This window comes from Bufo gargarizans, chromosome 8, assembly GCF_014858855.1.
Source record: "Bufo gargarizans isolate SCDJY-AF-19 chromosome 8, ASM1485885v1, whole genome shotgun sequence".
Lineage (NCBI taxonomy): Eukaryota > Metazoa > Chordata > Amphibia > Anura > Bufonidae > Bufo > Bufo gargarizans.
In genome coordinates, this window is record NC_058087.1 from 116,607,251 (window position 1) to 116,630,310 (window position 23,060).

General features: G+C 42.2%; 1 pseudogene; it reads left to right on the forward strand.

Moving 5' to 3' along the window:
• The first annotated feature begins 1,704 nt into the window (after positions 1-1,704).
• LOC122945420 lies at positions 1,705-19,091 on the forward strand (annotated as a pseudogene).
• Positions 19,092-23,060: the final 3,969 nt, after the last annotated feature.

The following is a 23,060-nucleotide window of genomic DNA, read 5'->3' on the forward strand; positions in this document are numbered from 1 at the left end:
AGAGGAAATGTCTGGCTTCAGCAGTGCTCTCCCTGAACTGACATCCCCCACATCTGCCAACCTTGCAAACTTGTTGGGGTGTGTCAGATCAGGGCTAGCATCACTGGCACTCTTCCCTCTACCCCACTTTCTAACTGTTATCCAGCTACCTACCTCACTTTGCTGATCCTACATGCTACCATACTACCATGCGTCTACACCATTGAGTGCCTGCTCAGTGAGCAGCAAACTCTTTTACATATTCACTCATTAACCCTTAATTGAACATAAACCTCTTGCTGATGCTGTTTTTTTATATATAACGCCACCCAAATAAACATCACTTCATTACCTATCACAGCAGTGCGGACCACCATACCCCCCCCCCCCCCAAAGGGATCTCCAACAAGAGTGACCTCCATTTAGCCTACAGTGACAAGGATACAGGTACTTACAATGCAACACCAGTCTAAAATCACCTATACACAGTATCTCTTGATGACTGATTGTCACTGTCTGTATAGTCAAGGGATGACAGTACCCCTTGACAAAACTGTACATGCACACACTCATCATTTTTTTACCCTTTATTTTACCTACCTTCACCACTATTATCACTAATACTTTTTTACATTTTTATGTATATATAATTTTATTCATTTTATATATATATATATATATATATATATATATATACCACATATACATATACCTGCTCACACTTGAATAAATCCACAATGTCCACTAGCATATATTTATTTATTCATTTACCTATTATCATTATATACGTTCTATAAGCAAATATATACTTATGCATATATAATTTTTTGTTTTAACCTCAACTTTTTACCCATGGATTCATCCATTTATATATATATTATATTATCAAATTTTGTGTTGTTCTTTTAGATAAAGGGGTCTGCGTACCCCGAAACGCGTCGTCTTTGCTAACCTAAAAATAAAAAATACTTTGTATCCTCAACTGGGTTGTGAATTGCACCTTGTGTCCATCCGCTCACCGCATGAACCAAGTACAGACGAGCTCCCCCCCCCATGTTTTTTTATAGGGCAGCTGTAACCAACACCTCCAATCTCATCTCATTGATTAGACTCCAGTTGGCTGACACCTCACTCCAATTAGCTCTTTTTCCACCTACACTGTGAATGTTTACATGGTGTGTTCAATATAAACATGGTAACATTTAATTATTTGTGTGTTGTCTGTGAAGGTTCTAATTTATCCAGGTCATGGTATATATCTGTAAAGAATAAATCAAGGCAACTGGACGTACTGTAGATTACTGTTTCACTCGTTCTTCCAACGAGCTTTCTCAATTCTGAGTGATTGTACAAAAAATTCTGGGAATAAATATGTAACTGAATCCACATCTGGTAATTATGCCCAGCATTGGGTCAAAGGTATTGATTCTATTATCCTAATTGGAGTCAGTGGGTGATAAAGACTTCCCAGTATAATGCTGTCTTGACACCTTTTTTCTGGGAAGTCTTTATCACCTACTGACTCCAATTAGGATAATGGAATCAACACCTTTGACCCAATGCTGGGTCTAATTACCAGATGTGGATTCAGTTGCATATTTATTCCCAGAATTTTTTGAACAATCACTCAGAATTGAGAAAGCTCGTTGGAAGAACGAGTGAAACGTTTTCAAGAAATCTACAGTACGTCCAGTTGCCTTGATTTATTCTTTACAGATATATACCATGACCTGGATAAATGAGAACCTTCACAGACATATTGCAACACATTTTGGGGGGAAAACCCTTAAACTTGTATGAGAATATGAAAAGACAGCAAGAAAACTGTCAGACTATAGAAACCACCTGCGCTTCAACCTCAGATGCCGAAAACAGGGGCTGGTACCATGCAGCATCAGTTTGGACTCCACTGTGAAGGGTCACAGAGCTGAGATAATTCTACAGAAAGCCCAGAAGCTACTACTAAATGAACGGGTACGACAGACCCATTTCACAGTTGAAGCCTTGAAACAAACCAGACACCTGGAAGAGGACCTGATTTTGCAGCTACCCGCTGAAATGTGGAGGAAAGTAGCAGATTTCACAGTACATGCACAGCTAGCTCAGCACACTAAGAGCAAGGAGAGGCAGAAGAACAAGTTCTGCATTTTGTTATCCCGAACTGCAAACAGCCATACCAGTGAGGAACTGACATGGAGGCGAAAAGAGGAAACAAGGACAGTGCAAAACAAAGAGACATGGGTGCAGAATCTTTCAGACCGGGTTCTTACCCAGCCTGAGATGGATGTCCTTGCGAAAGAGTTGAACTTCGCAATCACACCAAGAACCATACCAATAGTTTATATTATTTCAGCCACTGAAGCCTCAATCCACAGCAACAAAGTACCCCAGGGTGAGGCTGAACAACTTCGCCTTAAAGTGTCTGCAGCTCTGGCCAGTGCCAAACTACATTCTTCAAACTTGACTAGAGAAGAAAGGAAGGCGGTTACATCCCTGAAGAAGGACACAAACATCACCATCCTGCCTGCGGATAAAGGAAGATGCACAGTTGTACTTAATACGTCTGACTACGATGCCAAGGTGACCAAACTCCTGGATGATAACAACACATATGAGGCCCTAAGACGAGACCCAACCAGTGGCTACAAGAAGAAGGTTATAGAACTACTACAACAACTAGAAAAGGACAAAATCATTGATCGGGCCATGTATCATCGCCTCTACCCTAGGGAAGCCCCTCCATGTATTTATGGACTTCCTAAGATACATAAGGACGGGACCCCTCTCAGGCCAATTGTCAGCAGCATCAACTCTGTGACCTACAATGTGGCCAAATACTTAGCCAGAATCCTAACGCCCTTTGTTGGAAACACACAACATCACATACAGAACTCTCAAGATTTCACCACCAAAATCCAGAACTTGGTATTGGGCACAGAAGAAACAATGGTCTCCTATGATGTTACATCCCTCTTCACCTGCATACCCACTACAGAGGCAATTGAAACAGTCAGGAAACAGTTGCTATTAGACAACACCTTAGGATGCAGAACAGAACTTAGCCCAGACCAAGTGTGTGCCTTACTGGACCTTTGTCTGAGTACCACCTACTTCAAGTATAAGGACAAGTTCTACAAGCAAAAACATGGCTGTGCTATGGGATCGCCAGTCTTGCCTATTGTAGTGAACCTGTATATGGAGTAGGTAGAAAGGAAAGCCCTGACCACTTTCAAGGGAATTACACCGAGTCATTGGTTCAGATATGTGGATGACACTTGGGTTAAAATTCATAAACAAGAATTACAGGCTTTCACCGACCACATCAACTCAGTGGATCATAACATCAATTTCACGCGGGAAGATATGCAGAACAACAAACTGGCGTTTCTGGACTGTCTTATAACAGTGGAAGAGGGAAGGAAGCTGGGAATAGAGATCTATCGAAAACCAACACACACAGACCAGTACCTGCTGTTTGATTCCCACCATCCTCTAGCCACAAACTGGGAGTCATCCAGACTCTACACCACCGGGCAGAGAAAATCCCCACTAGCACAGAGGCCAAGGCGAAGGAACTCAAACACCTCAGAGGGGCACTTAAAACTTGTGGGTATCCAGTTTGGGCCTTTGTCAAAACAGAAGGAAGGAGAAGAAAGACCACCAAGACTACCAGTAAGGGCGAGAAGCATGACAGACGCAAGAATATGGTTATCCCATATATAGCTGGGGTGTCTGAGAAACTCAAAAGGATTTTTTAATAAACATCACATTCCTGTTTGCTTTAAACCCAGCAGCACACTGAGGCAACAACTGGTTCACCCCAAAGACCCAACGCCTAAACACAAGATGGACAACATTGTGTACGCAGTCCAGTGCAATGAGGAATGCTCAGAACTGTATATCGGCGAAACAAAACAACAACTACATCAGCGTATGGCCCAGCATAGAAGAGCCAAAACCTCTGGTCAAGATTCAGCCGTGTACTTACATCTAAAAGGAACAGGTCACACCTTTGAAGACAGTCAAGTACGTGTTTTGGATAAGGAGGCCGATTGGTACAAACGAGGCGTGAAGGAGGCCATCTACGTAAAAATGGAGACGCCAAGCTTGAATAGAGGTAGGGGGGTTAGACATCTATTGTCTGCCCAGTATAATGCTGTCTTGACACCTTTTTCTGGGAAGTCTTTATCACCTACTGACTCCAATTAGGATAATGGAATCAACACCTTTGACCCAATGCTGGGTCTAATTACCAGATGTGGATTCAGTTACATATTTATTCCCAGAATTTTTTGTACAATCACTCAGAATTGAGAAAGCTCGTTGGAAGAACGAGTGAAACGTTTTCAAGAAATCTACAGTACGTCCAGTTGCCTTGATTTATTCTTTACAGATATATCTTTGTGTGTTATTAGTTTAAGCAGACTGTGATTGTCTATTGTTGCGACTTAGATGAAGATCAGATCACATTTTATGACCAATTTGTGCAGTAATCCATATCATTCCAAAGGGTTCACATACTTTTTCTTGCAATTGTATACTCTTAATGTACTTGCATGTATTTACTTGTGATGTGTATTGGCCCCGTTGATCATGAACGCAGTATGCGTTCCACGGCGGTCATTCTTGCTGGTGGAACGCATCTTGCGTTCCATCATGGCCTTCCATTTCAGGTCATGTGACTCCTTGTACTTCCGGTCCGCAATCTTTAGTGTATATTTTTTGGTATGCGATCCATGTTCTGCACTGGCCCTCTAGATACTTCTGTCATACATGAGCTCAGCATGCGTTCCACGGCATTACCCTTAAGGAAGCTGGACTGCTCTGGCGATACGCGTTGGGCATCTCTCATTCCTTCAGATCCACTGCACCAGCTTTATATACAGGGTTTGGCTCTCATTACTTGACCTTATTGTGGTCTGCTTTTATTTATCAGTGGCCTCATCTTACTTAACATTTTTTGCATGTTATTTATAGGTTGAGATCAAGTATAGCTGGCATTTATTGTATGTCCTTATCAGTGGACGTCCAGTGGATTCTGTATGTGTCGGTCTTATTTTGTTACCGACACATTGTTCACATTGTATACAATTTTTTTATGTGTCTGTCTTTTGGTGCTGTCTAATAAACTTTATATATATTTTTATCCATGGATATTGTTGGATGTGCATTTATAGGGTAGTTCTTTTGACTCGTTCTTGGGTCTGTCTTGTTCTGTATTATTTTAACCACCCTCTTGCACTCCTTGGATTATTTGCATTTATTGGTGTGCCCCCTCCTTCCACAATTCATATTTTGGATCTTTCTTTCTATATCCCATCTAGGGTCAGTATGTAATTTGTGATAAACTGTCTCATCCTCTAATTGTCTGTGTGCTTCTGCTATATATTGCTGAGTGTCCATGACAACAATCGCATCACCCTTGTCAGCAGACTTGATGGTGAGACTGCGGTCATGGACCAACTCATCAATCGCAAGATTAAGTGATTTTGATTTATTTAATAAGAGTAATTTCATTCCACCTGTATCATCACCCGCGATTGAGCTATTTATAGATGCAGTCATAAAGATAGTGTATGTTTTGAAATCTAGTGGTAGCAATCGCTTTCAACACCCCAAAATGACTCCAGTGGAGTGGCGTGCGATTGATAAGTTTGTCCAAAACCGAAGTTACACATCCAATGACACCTTTTCATTACTTACTACCAAAGATACACAAAGACCTTAAAAACCCACCAGGGAGACCGATCGTCTCAGGGAGGGGTTCATTACTATGCAAAATTTCTATCTTTCTAGATAAGGTTCTGCGACAATATGCTGTGTCATCCCAATCTTATATTCAGGACACCTCAGATTTCCTAAATTGACAGACACTACGCTTCCTCCCGACATAATTTTAGCATCTCTTGATATAACTAGTCTATATACATCAATTAGACACAGTTTTGGGATAGAGGTGGTGAAAAAGGCCTTGACATGTTCCGCATTTTCTGTGGGGTGTCAGGACTTTATTCTACAGTTACTCCACATAGTCCTGATATGTAACTATTTTCTTTTTGGGGATTACTTTTATCTTCAGAGGAAGAGACACACATCTATGTCTTGAAGAGACACACATCTATGTATCGTCCCACTTCTGACAAGTCTTGAGGTGGTGGTGATACATAGATGATGTTTTCTTAATTTGGACTGGATCTGAGGATCAACTTTTTTAATGTTTTCATTTTGTCAACACTATTGATGTAGACATTAAGTTTACTTTAGACTATTCGAGAGAACAAATCCACTTTTTGGACACCCTCATAACAGTGACAGATCATTCGTTGTCCACTAAGCTGTATTCCAAACCAACAGATCGGAACACATTATTGTGCTACAATAGTGCACATCCAAGGGCAATGATTAAATCATTGCCCCTGAGTCAATACTTACGTGCAAAACGCATAGTGAGTAATACATAGTAACATAGTACATAAGCCCGAAAAAAGACATTCGTCCATCCAGTTCGGCCTGTTATCCTGCAAGTTGATCCAGAGGAAGGCAAAAAAAACAAAAACAACTGTGAAGTAGAAGCCAATATTCCCCACTTTAGGGGAATAAAAAATTCCTTCCCGACTGCAATCAGGCAATCAGAATAACTCCCTCTCTAGTAGCTATAGCCTGTAATATTATTACGCTCCAGAAATACATCCAGGCCCCTCTTGAATTCCTTTATTGTACTCATCATCACCACCTCCTCAGGCAGAGAGTATCCATAGTCTCACTGCTCTTACCGTAAAGAATCCTTTTCTATGTTTGTGTACAAACCTTCTTTCCTTCAGACGCAGAGGATGTATCCTCGTCACAGTCCTGGGGATAAATAGATGATGGGATAGATCTCTGTACTGAACCCTGATATATTTATACATATTGTAGGAGAGTCCCCGGAATAATAATGGACGGACGATACGTGCCAACAGAGGTCCTGGCCTTGGTGGAGTAAGAACCGGATCATTGCGGTTACAGCGGCGAATGCTGCTGGCGCAGCGTGTCCGGGCCGGTTTTTACTGGGAACAGGTAAAGAGCTGTGGGGGGGTGCCTGTTCCCCACGGCGAGCCCAGGTTTTTGGTGGAGCTGGGCCTTTAACCACTTCAACCCCGCTAGCTGAAACCCCCTTAATGACCAGGCCACTTTTTACACTTCTGCACTACACTCCTTTCACCGTTTATCGCTCGGTCATGCAACTTACCACCCAAATTAATTTTACCTCCTTTTCTTCTCACTAATAGAGCTTTCATTTGGTGGTATTTTATTGCTGCTGACATTTTTACTTTTTTTGTTATTAATCAAAATGTAATGATTTTTTTGCAAAAAAGTTACATTTTTCACTTTCAGCTGTAAAATTTTGCAAAAAAAACAACATCCATATATAAATTTTTCGCTAAATTTATTGTTCTACATGTCTTTGATAAAAAAAAAATGTTTGGGCAAAAAAAAATTGTTTGGGTAAAAGTTATAGCGTTTACAAACTATGGTACAAAAATGTGAATTTCCGCTTTTTGAAGCAGCTCTGACTTTCTGAGCACCTGTCATGTTTCCTGAGGTTCTACAATGCCCAAACAGTACAAACACCCCACAAATGACCCCAATTTGGAAAGTAGACACCCTAAGGTATTCGCTGATGGGCATAGTGAGTTCATAGAACTTTTTATTTTTTGTCACAAGTTAGCGGAAAATGATGATTTTTATTTTATTTTATTTTTTTCTTACAAAGTCTCATATTCCACTAACTTGCGACAAAAAATAAAAAATTCTATGAACTCGCCATGCCCCTTACGGAATACCTTGGAGTGTCTTCTTTCCAAAATGGGGTCACTTGTGGGGTAGTTATACTGCCCTGGCAATTTAGGGGCCCAAATGTGTGAGAAGTACTTTGCAATCAAAATGTGTAAAAAATGGCCTGCGAAATCCGAAAGGTGCACTTTGGAATATGTGCCCCTTTGCCCACCTTGGCTGCAAAAAAGTGTCACACATCTGGTATTGCCGTACTCGGGGGAAGTTGGGGAATGTGTTTTGGGGTGTCATTTTACATATACCCATGCTGGGTGAGAGAAATATTTTGGCAAAAGACAACTTTTCCAATTTTTTTTATACAAAGTTGGCATTTTACCAAGATATTTTTCTCACCCAGCATGGGTATATGTAAAATGACACCCTAAAACACATTGCCCAACTTCTCCTGAGTACGGCGATACCAGATGTGTGACACTTTTTTGCAGCCTAGATGCGCAAAGGTGCCCAAATTCCTTTTAGGAGGGCATTTTTAGACATTTGAAACCCAGACTTCTTCTCACACTTTCGCACTTTCGGGCCCCTAAAAAGCCAGGGCAGTATAAATACCCCACATGTGACCCCACCTTGTAAAGAAGACACCCCAAGGTATTCAATGAGGGGCATGGCGAGTTCATAGAATTTTTTTTTTTTTGCATAAATTAGCGGAATTTTTTTTTTGTTTTTTTCTCACAAAGTCTCACTTTCCGCTAACTTAGGACAAAAATTTCAATCTTTCATGGACTCAATATGCCCCTCACGGAATACCTTGGGGTGTCTTCTTTCCGAAATGGGGTCACATGTGGGGTATTTATACTGCCCTGGCTTTTTAGGGGCCCAAAAGCGTGAGAAGAAGTCTGGAATATAAATGTCTAAAAATGTTTACGCATTTGGATTCCGTGAGGGGTATGGCGAGTTCATGTGAGATTTTATTTTTTGACACAAGTTAGTGGAATATGAGACTTTGTAAGAAAAAGCAAACAAAAAAAATATATATTTCCGCTAACTTGGGCCAAGAAAATGTCTGAATGGAGCCTTACAGGGGGGGTGATCAATGACAGGGGGGTGATCACCCATATACACTCCCTGATCACCCCCCTGTCATTGATCACCCCCCTGGTAAGGCTCCATTCAGACGTCCGTATGATTTTTACGGATACATGGATACATGGATCGGATCCGCAAAACACATGCGGACGTCTGAATGGAGCCTTACAGGGGGGTGATCAATGACAGGGGGTGATCAGGGAGTGTATATGGGTGATCACCCCCCTGTCATTGATCACCCCCCCTGTTAGGCTCCATTCAGACGTCCGTATGATTTTTACGTATCCATGGATACATGGATCGGATCCGCAAAACACATGCGGACGTCTGAATGGAGCCTTACAGGGGGGTGATCAATGACAGAGGGGTGATCACCCATATACACTCCCTGATCACCCCCTGTCATTGATCACCCCCTGTAAGGCTCCATTCAGACGTCCGTATGATTTTTACGTATACATGGAAACATGGAACGGATCCGCAAAACACATGCGGACGTCTGAATGGAGCCTTACAGGAGGGTGATCAATGACAGGGGGTGATCAGGGAGTTTATATGGGTGATCACCCCCCTTTCATTGATCACCCCCCTATAAGGCTCCATTCAGACGTCCGTATGATTTTTACGGATCCATGGATACATGGATCGGATCTGCAAAACACATGCGGACGTCTGAATGGAGCCTTACAGGGGGGTGATCAATGACAGGGGGTGATCAGGGAGTGTATATGGGTGATCACCCCCCTGTAATTGATCACCCCCCTGTAAGGCTCCATTCAGACGTCCGTATGATTTTTACGAATCCATGGATACATGGATCGGATCCGCAAAACACATGCGGACGTCTGAATGGAGCCTTACAGGGGGGTGATCAATGACAGGGGGGTGATCAGGGAGTGTATATGGGTGATCACCCGCCTGTCATTGATCACCCCCCTGTAAGGCTCCATTCAGACGTCCGCATGTATTTTGCGGATCCGATCCATGTATCCGAAAAATCATACGGACGTCTGAATGGAGCCTTACAGGGGGGTGATCAATGACAGGGGGGTGATCAATGACAGGGAAGAGATCAGGGAATCTATATGGGTGATCACCCGCCTGTCATTGATCACCCCCCTGTAAGGCTCCATTCAGACGTCCGTATGTGTTTTGCGGATCCGATCCATGTATCTGTGGATCCGTAAAAATCATACGGACGTCTGAACGGAGCCTGACAGGGGGGTGATCAATGACAGGGGGGTGATCAGGGGTGATCAGGGGTTCATAAGGGGTTAATAAGTGATGGGGGGGGTGTAGTGTAGTGTGGTGTTTGGTGCGACTTTACTGACCTACCTGTGTCCTCTGGTGGTCGATCCTAACAAAAGGGACCACCAGAGGACCAGGTAGCAGGTATATTAGACGCTGTTATCAAAACAGCGTCTAATATACCTGTTAGGGGTTAAAAAAATCAGATCTCCAGCCTGCCAGCTAACGATTGCCGCTGGCAGGCTGGAGATCCACTCGCTTACCTTCCGTTCCTGTGAGCGCGCGCGTTCACAGGAAATCTCGCGCCTCGCGAGATGACGCAAATATGCGTGTCTGTGCGCAGGGCTGCCGCCTCCGGACCGCACATCTGCGTTAGGCGGTCTGGAGGCGGTTAAAGAACGCAGCCTGCTGAAGGTGGGGGTGGGGTGTGTCTTGCTGTGCTGGAGATTTCCACAGACAGAGTCAGTGCTGGTGAAGGAGAGTCTGGGCGCAGCACACATTGAAGGATAGCCCTGGGACCTTTGGCCTGAGGGAGACAAAGGCAGGTAGTCTCCCTCAGGCTCTGGCCTGAGGGAGACAAAGGCAGGTAGCTTACAAGCCTGCAGAACTGCTGTGGTCTGTCCAAAACAAGGTGACTCAAACCTGCTGTTTATTTTCTATGGAAGGACTTTTGTTCTATGCCCTATGTAGATATGCACCTGTGTGGTCTGCACATTGCCTGTTATGCCTTTGGTGTGAATAAAGTCACAGTGTATCACAAAGACTGTCTATGATTGCCTCAATACTGCCGCCGCTACCGTAGCCTACCACGAGCACATCCCCACAATATTAATTAGATCTCCCCTCAGTCATCTTTTTTCTAAAGTGAATAACCCTAATTTTGATAATATTTCAGGGTACTGTAGTCGCCCCATTCCAGTTATTACTTTAGTTGCCCTCCTCTGGACCTTCTCCAGCCCTGCTATGTCTGCCTTTTTTACAGGAGCCCAGAACTGTACACAGTACTCCATGTGTGGTCTGACTAGTGATTTGTAAAGTGGTAGGACTATGTTCTTATCACGGGCATCTATGCCGCTTCTAATGCAACCCATTATCTTATTGGCCTTGGCAGCAGCTGCTTGACACTGTTTTTTGCAGCTTAGTTTGCTGTTTATTAAAATTCCTAGATCCTTTTCCATGTCAGTGTTACCGAGTGTTTTATCATTTAGTATGTACGGGTGACTTGCATTATTCCTTCCCATGTGCATAACTTTACATTTGTCAGTGTTAAACCTCATCTGCCACTTATCTGCCCAAGCCTCCAATCTAGCCAGATTTCTCTGTAGTAGTATACTGTCCTCTTCAGTGTAAATTACTTTACACAGTTTAGTGTCATCTGCGAAAATGTATACTTTACTATGCAAGCCTTCTACAAGATCATTAATAAATATACACTACATGCAGAATTATTAGGCAAATGAGTATTTTGACCACATCATCCTCTTTATGCATGTTGTCTTACTCCAAGCTGTATAGGCTCGAAAGCCTACTACCAATTAAGCATATTAGGTGATGTGCATCTATGTAATGAGAAGGGGTGTGGTCTAATGACATCAACACCCTATATCAGGTGTGCATAATTATTAGGCAACTTCCTTTCCTTTGGCAAAATGGGTCAAAAGAAGGACTTGACAGGCTCAGAAAAGGCAAAAATAGTGAGATATCTTGCAGAGGGATGCAGCACTCTTAAAATTGCAAAGCTTCTGAAGCGTGATCATCGAACAATCAAGCGTTTCATTCAAAATAGTCAACAGGGTCGCAAGAAGCGTGTGGAAAAACCAAGGCGCAAAATAACTGCCCATGAACTGAGAAAAGTCAAGCGTGCAGCTGCCAAGATGCCACTTGCCACCAGTTTGGCCATATGTCAGAGCTGCAACATCACTGGAGTGCCCAAAAGCACAAGGTGTGCAATTCTCAGAGACATGGCCAAGGTAAGAAAGGCTGAAAGACGACCACCACTGAACAAGACACACAAGCTGAAACGTCAAGACTGGGCCAAGAAATATCTCAAGACTGATTTTTCTAAGGTTTTATGGACTGATGAAATGAGAGTGAGTCTTGATGGGCCAGATGGCTGGATTGGTAAAGGGCAGAGAGCTCCAGTCCGACTCAGACGCCAGCAAGGTGGAGGTGGAGTACTGGTTTGGGCTGGTATCATCAAAGATGAGCTTGTGGGGACTTTTTGGGTTGAGGATGGAGTCAAGCTCAACTCCCAATCCTACTGCCAGTTTCTGGAAGACACCTTCTTCAAGCAGTAGTACAGGAAGAAGTCTGCAAGGTAAGAAAAACATGATTTTCATGCAGGACAATGCTCCATCACACGCGTCCAAGTACTCCACAACGTGGCTGGCAAGAAAGGGTATAAAAGAAGAAAATCTAATGACATGGCCTCCTTGTTCACCTGATCTGAACCCCATTAAGAACCTGTGGTCCATCATCAAATGTGAGATTTACAAGGAGGGAAAACAGTACACCTCTCTGAACAGTGTCTGGGAGGCTGTGGTTGCTGCTGCACGCAATGTTGATGGTGAACAGATCAAAACACTGACAGAATCCATGGATGGCAGGCTTTTGAGTGTCCTTGCAAAGAAAGGTGGCTATATTGGTCACTGATTTGTTTTTGTTTTGATTTTGAATGTCAGAAATGTATATTTGTGAATGTTGAGATGTTATATTGGTTTCACTGGTAAAAATAAATAATTGAAATGGGTATATATTTGTTTTTTGTTAAGTTGCCTAATAATTATGTACAGTAATAGTCACCTGCATACACAGATATCCCCCTAAAATAGCTAAAACTAAAAAAAAAACTAAAAACTACTTCCAAAAATATTCAGCTTTGATATTAATGAGTTTTTTGGGTTCATTGAGAACATGGTTGTTGTTCAAAATTAATCCTCAAAAATACAACTTGCCTAATAATTCTGCACTCCCTGTATTGAAGAGAATAGGGCCCAATACTGACCCCTGAGGTACCCCACTAGTGACAGTGACCCAATCTGAGTGTGTACCGTTAATAACCACCCTCTGTTTTCTATCATTGAGTCCGTTTTTTAAGCACATACAGATGTTTTCTCCCAGTCCGACCATTCTCATTTTACAGTGGGATGCGAAAGTTTGGGCAACCTTGTTAATCGTCATGATTTTCCTGTAGAAATCATTGCTTGTTACGATAAAAAATGTCAGTTGAATATATCATATAGGAGACACACACAGTGATCTTTGAGAAGTGAAATTAAGTTTATTGGATTTACAGAAAGTGTGATATAATTGTTTAAACAAAATTAGGCAGGTGCATAAATTTGGGCACCACAAAAATGAAATGAAATCAATATTTAGTAGATCCTCCTTTTGCATAAATTACAGCATGTAAAAGCTTCCTGTAGGTTCCAATGAGAGTCTGGATTCTGGTTGAAGGTATTTTGGACTATTCCTCTTTACAAAACATCTTTAGTTCATTCAGGTTTGATGGCTTTCAAGCATGGACATCTCTCTTTAAGTCACACCACAGATTTTCAATTATATTCAGGTCTGGGGCCTGAGATGGCCATTCCAGAACCTTGTACTTGTTCCTCTGCATAAATGCCTTAGTGGATTTTAAGCAGTGTTTAGGGTCGTTGTCTTGTTGAAAGATCCAGCCTCGGCGCAGCTTCAGCTTTGTCACTGATTGCTGGACATTGGTCTCCAGAATGTGCTGATACTGAGTGGAATCCATGTGTCCCTTAACTTTGACAAGATTCCCAGTCCCTGAACTGGTCACACAGCCCCACAGCATGATGGAACCACCACCATATTTTACAGGTGTTTTTCTTGGAATGCAGTGTTCTTTTCCCTCCATGCATAACGCCCCTTGTTATGGCCAAATAACTCAATTTTAGTTTCATCAGTCCACAGCACCTTATTCCAAAATGAAGCTGGCTTGTCAAAATGTGCTTTAGCCCACCTCAAGCGGCACTTTTTGTGCTGTGGGCGGAGGAAAGGCTTCCTCTGTATCACTCTCGCATACAGCATCTCCTTGTGTAAAGTGCGCCGAATGGTTGAACGATGCACAGTGACTCCACCTGCAGCAAGATGATGTTGTAGGTCTTTGGTGCCGGTCTGTGGGTTGACTCTGACTGTTCTCACCATTCGTCGCTTCTGTCTATTCGAGACTTTTCTTGGTCTGCCACTTCAATCCTTAACTTGAACTGAGCCTGTGGTCTTCTATTTCTTCAATATGTTCCTAACTGTGGAAACAGACAGCTGAAATCTCTGAGACAGCTTTCTGTATCCTTCCCCTAAACCATGATGGTTAACAATCTTTGTCTTCAGGTCATTTGAGAGTTGTTTTGAGACCCACATGTTGCTACTCTTCAGAGAAGCTTACCAAGCCAATTTGAGTTCCAATAATTAGTTCTAAAGGTTTTGGAATCAATAAAATGACAACAGTGCCCACATTTATGCACCTGTCTAATTTTGTTTAAACAATTATAGCACACTTTCTGTAAATCCAATAAACTTCATTTCACTTCAAATATCACTGTGTGTGTCTCCTATATGATATATTTAACTGACATTTTTTATTATAACAACCAACGATTTATACAGGAAAATCATGACGATTAACAAGGTTGCCCAAACTTTAGCATCCCACTGTATATACTAACCTTTTATGTGGTACAGTGTCAAATGCTTTGGAGAAGTCCAGATTTACGACATCCATTGATTCGCCGCTGTCAAGTCTAGAACTTACCTCCTCATAGAAACTGATTAAATTAGTTTGGCATGACCGAACCCTCACAAAGACATGCTGATATGGCGTTATATGCTTATTTCCGTTGACATGCTCTAAGATAGCATCTCTCAGAAAACCCTCAGTTTACCCACAACAGATGTTAAACTTACTGGCCTATAGTTTCCAAGCTCTGTTTTTGGACCCATTTTGAATATTGGCACCACATTTGCTATGCGCCAATCCTGTGGGACATACCCTGTCAGTATAGAGTCCGCAAATATCAGAAATAAGGGTCTGGCTATGAAATTACTGAATTCCCTTAGGATACGGGGTGTATGCCATCCGGTCCTGGCGATTTGTCTATTTTAATCTTTTTAAGTCGCTGTTGCACTTCTTCCTGGGTCAGACAGGACACTTTTAATGGGGAATTTATTTTTACATTCTGCATGTCATCTGACAGTTTATTTTCCTCAGTGAATACATTGGAGAATTTTTTGTTTAATAGATTTGCTTTCTCCTCATCGCTCTCTGCGACTCCCCACTCATTACTCTTTAAAGGGCCGACACCTTCAGACTTATACCTTTTAACATTTATATAATTGAAGAACATTTTAGGGTTAGTTTTACTCTCTTTGGCAAGTAATCTCTCGGTCTCTAGTTTGGCCGCTTTTATTTGTTTTTTACATGTTTTATTTTTTTCAGTGCTTCCGTGCTACCCTCCTGTTTTAGTGATTTATATGCTTTCTTTTTGTCATTTATTGCTTTCTTTACAGTTCTAGTTATCCACATTGGTTTCTTTTTGTTCCTTAACCTTTTATTCCCATATGGTATGTACCTCTCACAATGAGATTTTAGGATGTTTTTAAAGATATCCCATTTTGTGGCTGTATTTTTATTTTTAAGGACCTTGTCCCAGTTAGTTCGGCCTATGGCCTCTCTTAGTTGGCTAAATTTAGCTTTTTTGAAGTTTTGTATTTTTATTCCTCCCTGTAGAAACACTCTTTTGAATGAAAATTGGAAGGTTATTACTTTACAGTCACTATTTTCCAGGTGTCCACCAACCTGCACGTCTGTTGTTCAGTCAAGCCTATTGGTTAATACTAAGTCCAGTATGGCCGTCCCTCTAGTCGGGTCCTGAACCAGTTGGGAGAGGTAATTGTCTTTGGTTATTGCCAAGAACCTGTTTCCCTTATGAAATATACAAGTTTCAGTTTCCCAGTCTATATCTGGGTAGTTGAAGTCCCCCATAATAACCACCTCATTATGACTTGCTGCCTCGTCTATCTCGTTTAGTAGTAGATTTTCTGTGGACTCTGGTATATTAGGTGGTTTATAGTAAACTCCTATTAGTAATTTATTGTTGTTTTTAGCTCCATGTATCTCTACCCACAGTGACTCCACATGTTCATGTCCCTCACTTATATATTACCAGAGTATGGGCTTTAGACATGACTTTACATAAAGGCAAACCACTCCCCCTCTCTGGTTTTGACGATCCTTTCTAAACAGACTGTAACCTTGTACATTAACTGCCCAGTCATAGCTATCATTCAGCCCAGCCATGTCTCAGTTATTCCCACTATGTCATAGTCCTCCTCACACATCACCAACTCCAGCTCCCCAGTTTTATTAGTCAGGCTTCTGGCATTAGTATACATACATTTGAGAGGCTTATGTATATTTTTTACCCTACACCTTTCCTTCTGAACTGTTCTAGTCCCTCCTTCCATTCCTCCCACAGTCCCACTACCTTGCCCCCGGTCTCTATCTGCACTATCTTCCCCTCCTATAATGTAATTTCCCTCCCCTCAGTCCCTAGTTTAAACACTCTTCCAACCTTCTAGCCATCTTTCTCCCCAGCACAGCTGCCCCTTCCCCATTGAGGTGCAGACCGTCCCTACGATAGAGCCTAAAGGCTGTCCAGGCATGCTGGGAGTTGTAGTTTTGCAACAGCTGGAGGCACACTGGTTGGGAAACACTGGCCTATAGAGAAGTCGGCCCAGTTCTCCAGGAACCCAAACCCCTCCTTCCTACACCAGTTCTTGAGCCACTTGTTAATCTCCCACTGCCTTTCTTGTGTGGCTCGTGGTACAGGCAGTATTTCGGAAAATACTACCTTTGAGGTCCTTGCCCTAAGCTTTTGACCTAAATCCCTGAAATCATTTTTAAGGACTCTCCACCTACCTCTAACTTTGTCATTGGTTCCGATATGGACCATGACCGCTGTATCTTCTCCAGCCCCTCCCAGTAATCTGTCAACATGATCCGTGATGTGTCGAACTCTAGCGTGTTCGGCGATCACAGTCTTTGTTACAGATTTCCCTATCTGTTCCCCTAATAATGGAGTCTCCCACTACCAGCACCTGTCTGGCCTGCCCTGCTCTCCTGGTTCCATGCTTACTGGAAATGACATTCCCCTGACTGGCAGGGGAAGTGTCAGGCTGCAGCAGTGCCATCCCTGGACTGACATCCCCCTCATCTGCCAAACATGCAAACTTGTTGGGGTGTGTTAGATCAAGGCTAGCCTCCCTGGAACTCTTCCCTCTACCCCGCTTTCTAACTGTTACTCAGCTAGCTACCTCACTTTCCTCAGCCTCCTTTCTGTCACCCTCCCCCTCATCTACCCCAAAGAGTGCATGCTCGGTGAGAAGCAAACTCTTTTGCAAATTGTCAATGCCTCTCAGTGTTGCAACTTACCCGTTTAGAGACTCGATTTGCTATTCCAGATGGGTAATTTGTTCACATCTTGAACAAAGATATACACCCTCGAACGGCAGTTCCAGGACTGCATACATCATGCAAAATGTGCACTGGACTGCGTTGTCAATTGTGCAACACATACTAAATTTTACAACAGTAAAAAAGTAAAACAGTAAATATGATTTAGAATTAGACCCTGTCTGCTGTAGTTGAAGGACTACCTAGAATTAAGCCAACAACACACAAGGAAATTATATCCAACCTTAGTTTCCAACTCCTTATCTTAAACTCCTTTTTTTTAACTCCACTTAATAAGAAGCCCACTTAGTAGAGCAAGCCTCAGGAAGAGCAAGCTCAGGGAGAGTTCAGTGGTTTAATTGATAGCACCTGGTTGCCCAGGCCACTCCTCTTAATCAAGCAGAGAAAAAAAAATGGGTTTAAATGGCAACACCCAGCAGAGATTTTTTTTTTTCTTTTATTGGCTATACTAAAATGCAAAAACTTAACTTTCAAGGATCTCTGCTTCAAATCACACTCAGCACTAGAACTTTTTTTTTTTAACTCCACTTAATAAGAAGCCCACTTAGTAGAGCAAGCCTCAGGAAAAGCAAGCTCAGGGAGTTTAGTGGTTTAATTTAGAGCACCTGGATGCCTATGCCACTCCACTTAATCAAGCAGAGAATTTTTTTTATCATGAATTAACAGGTACACTGAACCAGATCTCCAAGTCATTTAAGGACAGAGGTTTTCCTGTACCTTTATTAAAGGGACCTTTGAAAACAATACAAGATAAGTTCAGTACTCCTTAAGAAGAAAAGACACAAATAGAATTCAACTGTTAACTACTTACATATACGGAAGACAGTACATGGATTAAACAGATCATCTCTAAACATTGGCCTATTCTGAGGAGTGGACATGGGGAGATTGAGGAATTTAAACTTCCTCCCCTCATGTCATATAAAAGAGCAAAAAATTTGAGGGGTGTTTCCCCTGCTTGAACTGTGTAAATTGTCTATATATACAGAAAGGAAATTTTTTTTCACATCCTATGACACAGAAGAGATACTTCATTAAACATTTTTTGACTTGTGAATCTACATTTATCATGTATATTCTATGGTGTCTATGTAAGATGCTATATGTAGGCGAGACCTCTCTGGATTTCAAAACCAGAATAAACCAACACATATATATGATCCGGAAGAAATATATGGATCTCCCAGTTCCTAAACATTTTGTGGATCTGGGTCATAAAGAAGGAGATTTGAGATGTATGTTAATTGACCATGTCCCTACCCCTAGGAGAGGTGGAAATAGGAATTTACTTTTGAAAAAACTTGAGATTCGCTGGATCTCTACATAGAACACACTGAGACCTCATAGGTTAAATGTAGACTATAAGCCTAGGTTATTGTCCTGAGTGAACATTATGTGGATTCTGTCTTTCTCTTAACTGGGAAATGCTGTTGGTGCCCCTTGTTATTAACAAGGTGGTTTTAATATTTGTCTTTATCTCTTGCAGATATATGGGGAGGAGTTGGTTTCTTTGTGAAGAGAAAGCGGTAGAATGCTGGTCAACTGGGATGGCATTCTTTTCTATTCAAACATGATCAATTGGTTATGTGGAATGAATGGCACTTTATTTTAGTGCCCCCATGATATTAAACAGTTTGTTTTATCATGATTTGTTCCCTTTAGCGAAATTTTTTCACACTAATTGTATGAGATTCACTGGATATGTCTACCACATGTCTCAATTTAGCACCCAATGCCATGTGGGTATTTATACTTTTTTTATCAGCCGAGTGCCCAATGTTGTACAGTACCGGTGATCAACCGGGGATCGATTGGGGGTGATACATGTCCGGAATATGAGTATATGAGATACAATGACATTGCCCCCGGAATCAGGAGGATGTTACCCCACAGTGTCTGGTTGGACATCCAGGAATGGCTGTCCATTGACAGTGGTGGGGTTCCAACTTGATGCCGTGTGTAACCAGCATTCTTCATTTTTTTTTTCAATCTGAAGTGAACATTCACTTCAGATGGAAAAAATGAGGAATATTTTAAAAACTAATATATACAGTATAGCACTATATTCTATAGTGCTATATATTTGTTTTTGACCCACACCTGTGATCACATAATATTTGCATATTACACGACCATTTACCTTGCCGATTTTCGAGTAAAAAAAAAGTAGAATATAACGAATATGACCCCTGCCGCTCATCACTAATAATTAATGAAGCAGCACTGAGGGTGGGGATATAACAGAGCCGGGAGGTCAGTCAGTCTCTCTCTGCCTGGGGACACGGAAAGTCTGTCTGTGTGAATAAGCCAAACATGAGTAAAAGGTTGCTGAAAGCCTTGTTTTGTGAGCTGACAGGGAGAAGCCCTCCAGTAAGTAGACAAGATAGGGACGTCTTATGTATAGTAAGTGCCGGACAGGCAAGGTTTTCTTTTGCTGTTTTGTTATTTTTATCTGCAACCTTATCAATAAACCTGGCTACAAGTCAGCTTAAAACTTATACCCCGTGTTTGATCTGAATTGGATGGAATAGACAAGTGTCCTTTGACCCCAGCAAAGGTGATCCCGAGCATAACCCCTCAAAATATATATATTGTAAAGAAAATTGGACAGCACTCCAAAGATATAAAAGTTGTGAAAGGTTTATTTACCCATGTGGTACAGTGCAACGACATCCATAGAGCCTTTCTCAAGCAAAAAACACAAGTGACTTATAGCATATATAGCCAAACCAATTAATCAATCAAATAAATACACAAGTAATAATTGTGATAAATACTAGATAAAAAACATATAAAAAATGCCTAAATGAGAAAAACAAGTGATGTTTACATACTTTCAGCATACTGGAAACATAATATCAGTGACAATGTGACAGCGTATCAAAGTAAGATTCGAGGGATTTGTGGATTCGACGGAATCGTCGTCCCACCTCTAATAAGAATGCATTAACCAGAGTTATGAGGGTAAACCAACCCTTCATCTAAAAAGACCCGGCTTATATTCAACATTGAGACCATAAGGTTTAAGACAATTAAGTGTATATATCCAGTGCATCTCCCTTTTCTTCAATAGCAGCGTTCTATTGCCACCCCTCCTAGGTATGGGGACATGGTCGACTATCCAATATTCAAAATATTTTTCTAGGTGATTAGAATCAGTAAAGTGTTTGGGAACAGGTAAGTTGCATCGTTTTTTACGTATGGACAGTCAGTGATTGTTCAGGCGAGTCTTCAAATCTGTGACCGTCTCGCCCACATATCGCAGTTTGCACAGACATGTTAGTATGTAAATAACAAAATTAGAATCACACGTAAGGTGGAAACAAATAGGGTATACTGCCCCCATATCCGGGTGTATGAACCTACTTCCCCTGCAAATGTGGTGACAATTGACATAACATAGGCAAGGGAAACTTGCCAAGCCTGGCTGTGTCAATGTAGTTTGTGTAATTCTACTTTTAGGACCAACATCGACCCTTGGCAGTTGATCACGCAGATTTCTCAGTCTGCGGTACGAGAACAATGGAGGGGATTTGAATTCTGTAATGTTGCCGAGACACCCACTCAAAATACCCTAATGGCGTCTCATGATCTGATTGATATCCATACTACATTCTGTGTATGTTGAAATAAACTGAATTCTAGTATGTATTTGTCTAGATTGTTTGTTGGTCAGTGTGTCATTCCTCTAAATAGTTAGTACTTTCTCCTTTTGTGTTTGTATTAGGCTATGCGGGTAGCCCCTTTTTTTTTTTTTTTTTTTATCAGCCATTACCTCCAATGTGTTGTCAAGTGTATTAGATCGACGACATCTTCCTCATATGGACGGATGAGGAGTCTCAACTGATTGAGTTTCACACCATACTTAATGGTGTAAACAATGACCTACAATTTACTTTGATACATTCCGATTCTGAGATACAACTTTTGGACACTACTGTTAGATATCAGAATGGGAGATAACATACTAATTTATACATTAAACCAGGGGCGTAGCTAGAAATGCATGGGCCCCATAGCAAAAATAATTTTATGGCCCCTCCACCAGTGCCATCCACAGATCCCCCTCCCCTAAACAGTGCCATTCACAGATCCCCCTCCCCTAAACAGTGCCATCCACAGATCCCCCTCCCCTAAATAGTGCCATCCACAGATCCCCCTCCCCTAAATAGTACCATCCACAGATCCCTCTCCCCTAAACAGTGCCATCCACAGATCCCCCTCCCCTAAACAGTTCCATCCACAGATGCCCCTCCCCTAAACAGTGCCATCCACAGATCCCCCTCCCCTAAATAGTGCCATCCACAGATCCCCCTCCCCTAAATAGTGCCATCTACAGATCCCCCTCCCCTAATCAGTGCCATCCAGAGATCCCCCTCCCCTAATCAGTACCATCCACAGATCCCCCTCCCCTAAATAGTGCCATCCACAGATCCCCCTCCCCGATGCTCACAGGAGCACATTTATAAACTAATCAGTAACTTGAACTTTAATCATTGACATTGCTGAATGCTGATCTCTTTACTTGGATTGGATACCTTACTCTGTCTTAGCTCTGGTAACGGTACAGCAGGCACATGCGCCTGCGCCGCCTAGTGGGAGGAGCAGGCGCATGACATCAGTGAGTGAGCGCCGCCCGCACTGCCTGCTGTTACCGTTACCGGAGCTAAGACGGAGTAAGGTATCCAATCCAAGTAAAGAGATCAGCATTCAGCAATGTCAATTATTAAAGTTCAAGTTACTAATTAGTTTATAAATGTGCTCTTGTGAGCGGCGTGGCCCTGTATATTCTAACCCCCAGGCAAGCGTCCCTGTCACCATGGGAATGCCTGGGGGTTAGAATATACCATCGGATTTGAATATACCATCGTGAAAACTCAGATCCGATGGTATAGTCTAACCCCCAGGCAAACGTCCCCGTCACAATGGGAACGCCTGGGGGTTAGAATATGATCGAATCTTCCTTACTCAGTGGCCTGGCTGGAGCCTCCCCAGCCTCTGTGTAGGCCCGGCCCTGCGTGCGCCCTGCTCCAGTCCTGACTCCTTCTCCCCAGCCAGGCCCGCGCCGCCCACTACACTACGCGGCTCGAGCCTGGCTGCCTGTTTGTATTGTGTGGAAAAAAAACTGCTATGGCGATCCCTATGCCACTGCATTAAATCCACAGATAAAAACATGATTTTATGTTTTGACTGTAATCATCCCAGGAGTATGGTCAAACATCTTCCATTCTCACAGTTTGTGAGGGCAAAGCGTATAGTTTCTGAATCTAATACACTTGACAACATATTAGAGGTAATGGCTGATAAATTCAAAAAAAGGGGTTACCCGCATAGCCTATTACAAACACAAAAGGAGAAAGTACAAACTATTGCGAGAAATGACACACTGGCCAACAAACAATCTAGACAAATACATGCTAGAATTCTGTTTATTTCAACATACATGGAATGAATTTATGATTTTTTTTCATGGTACCATGGTTGC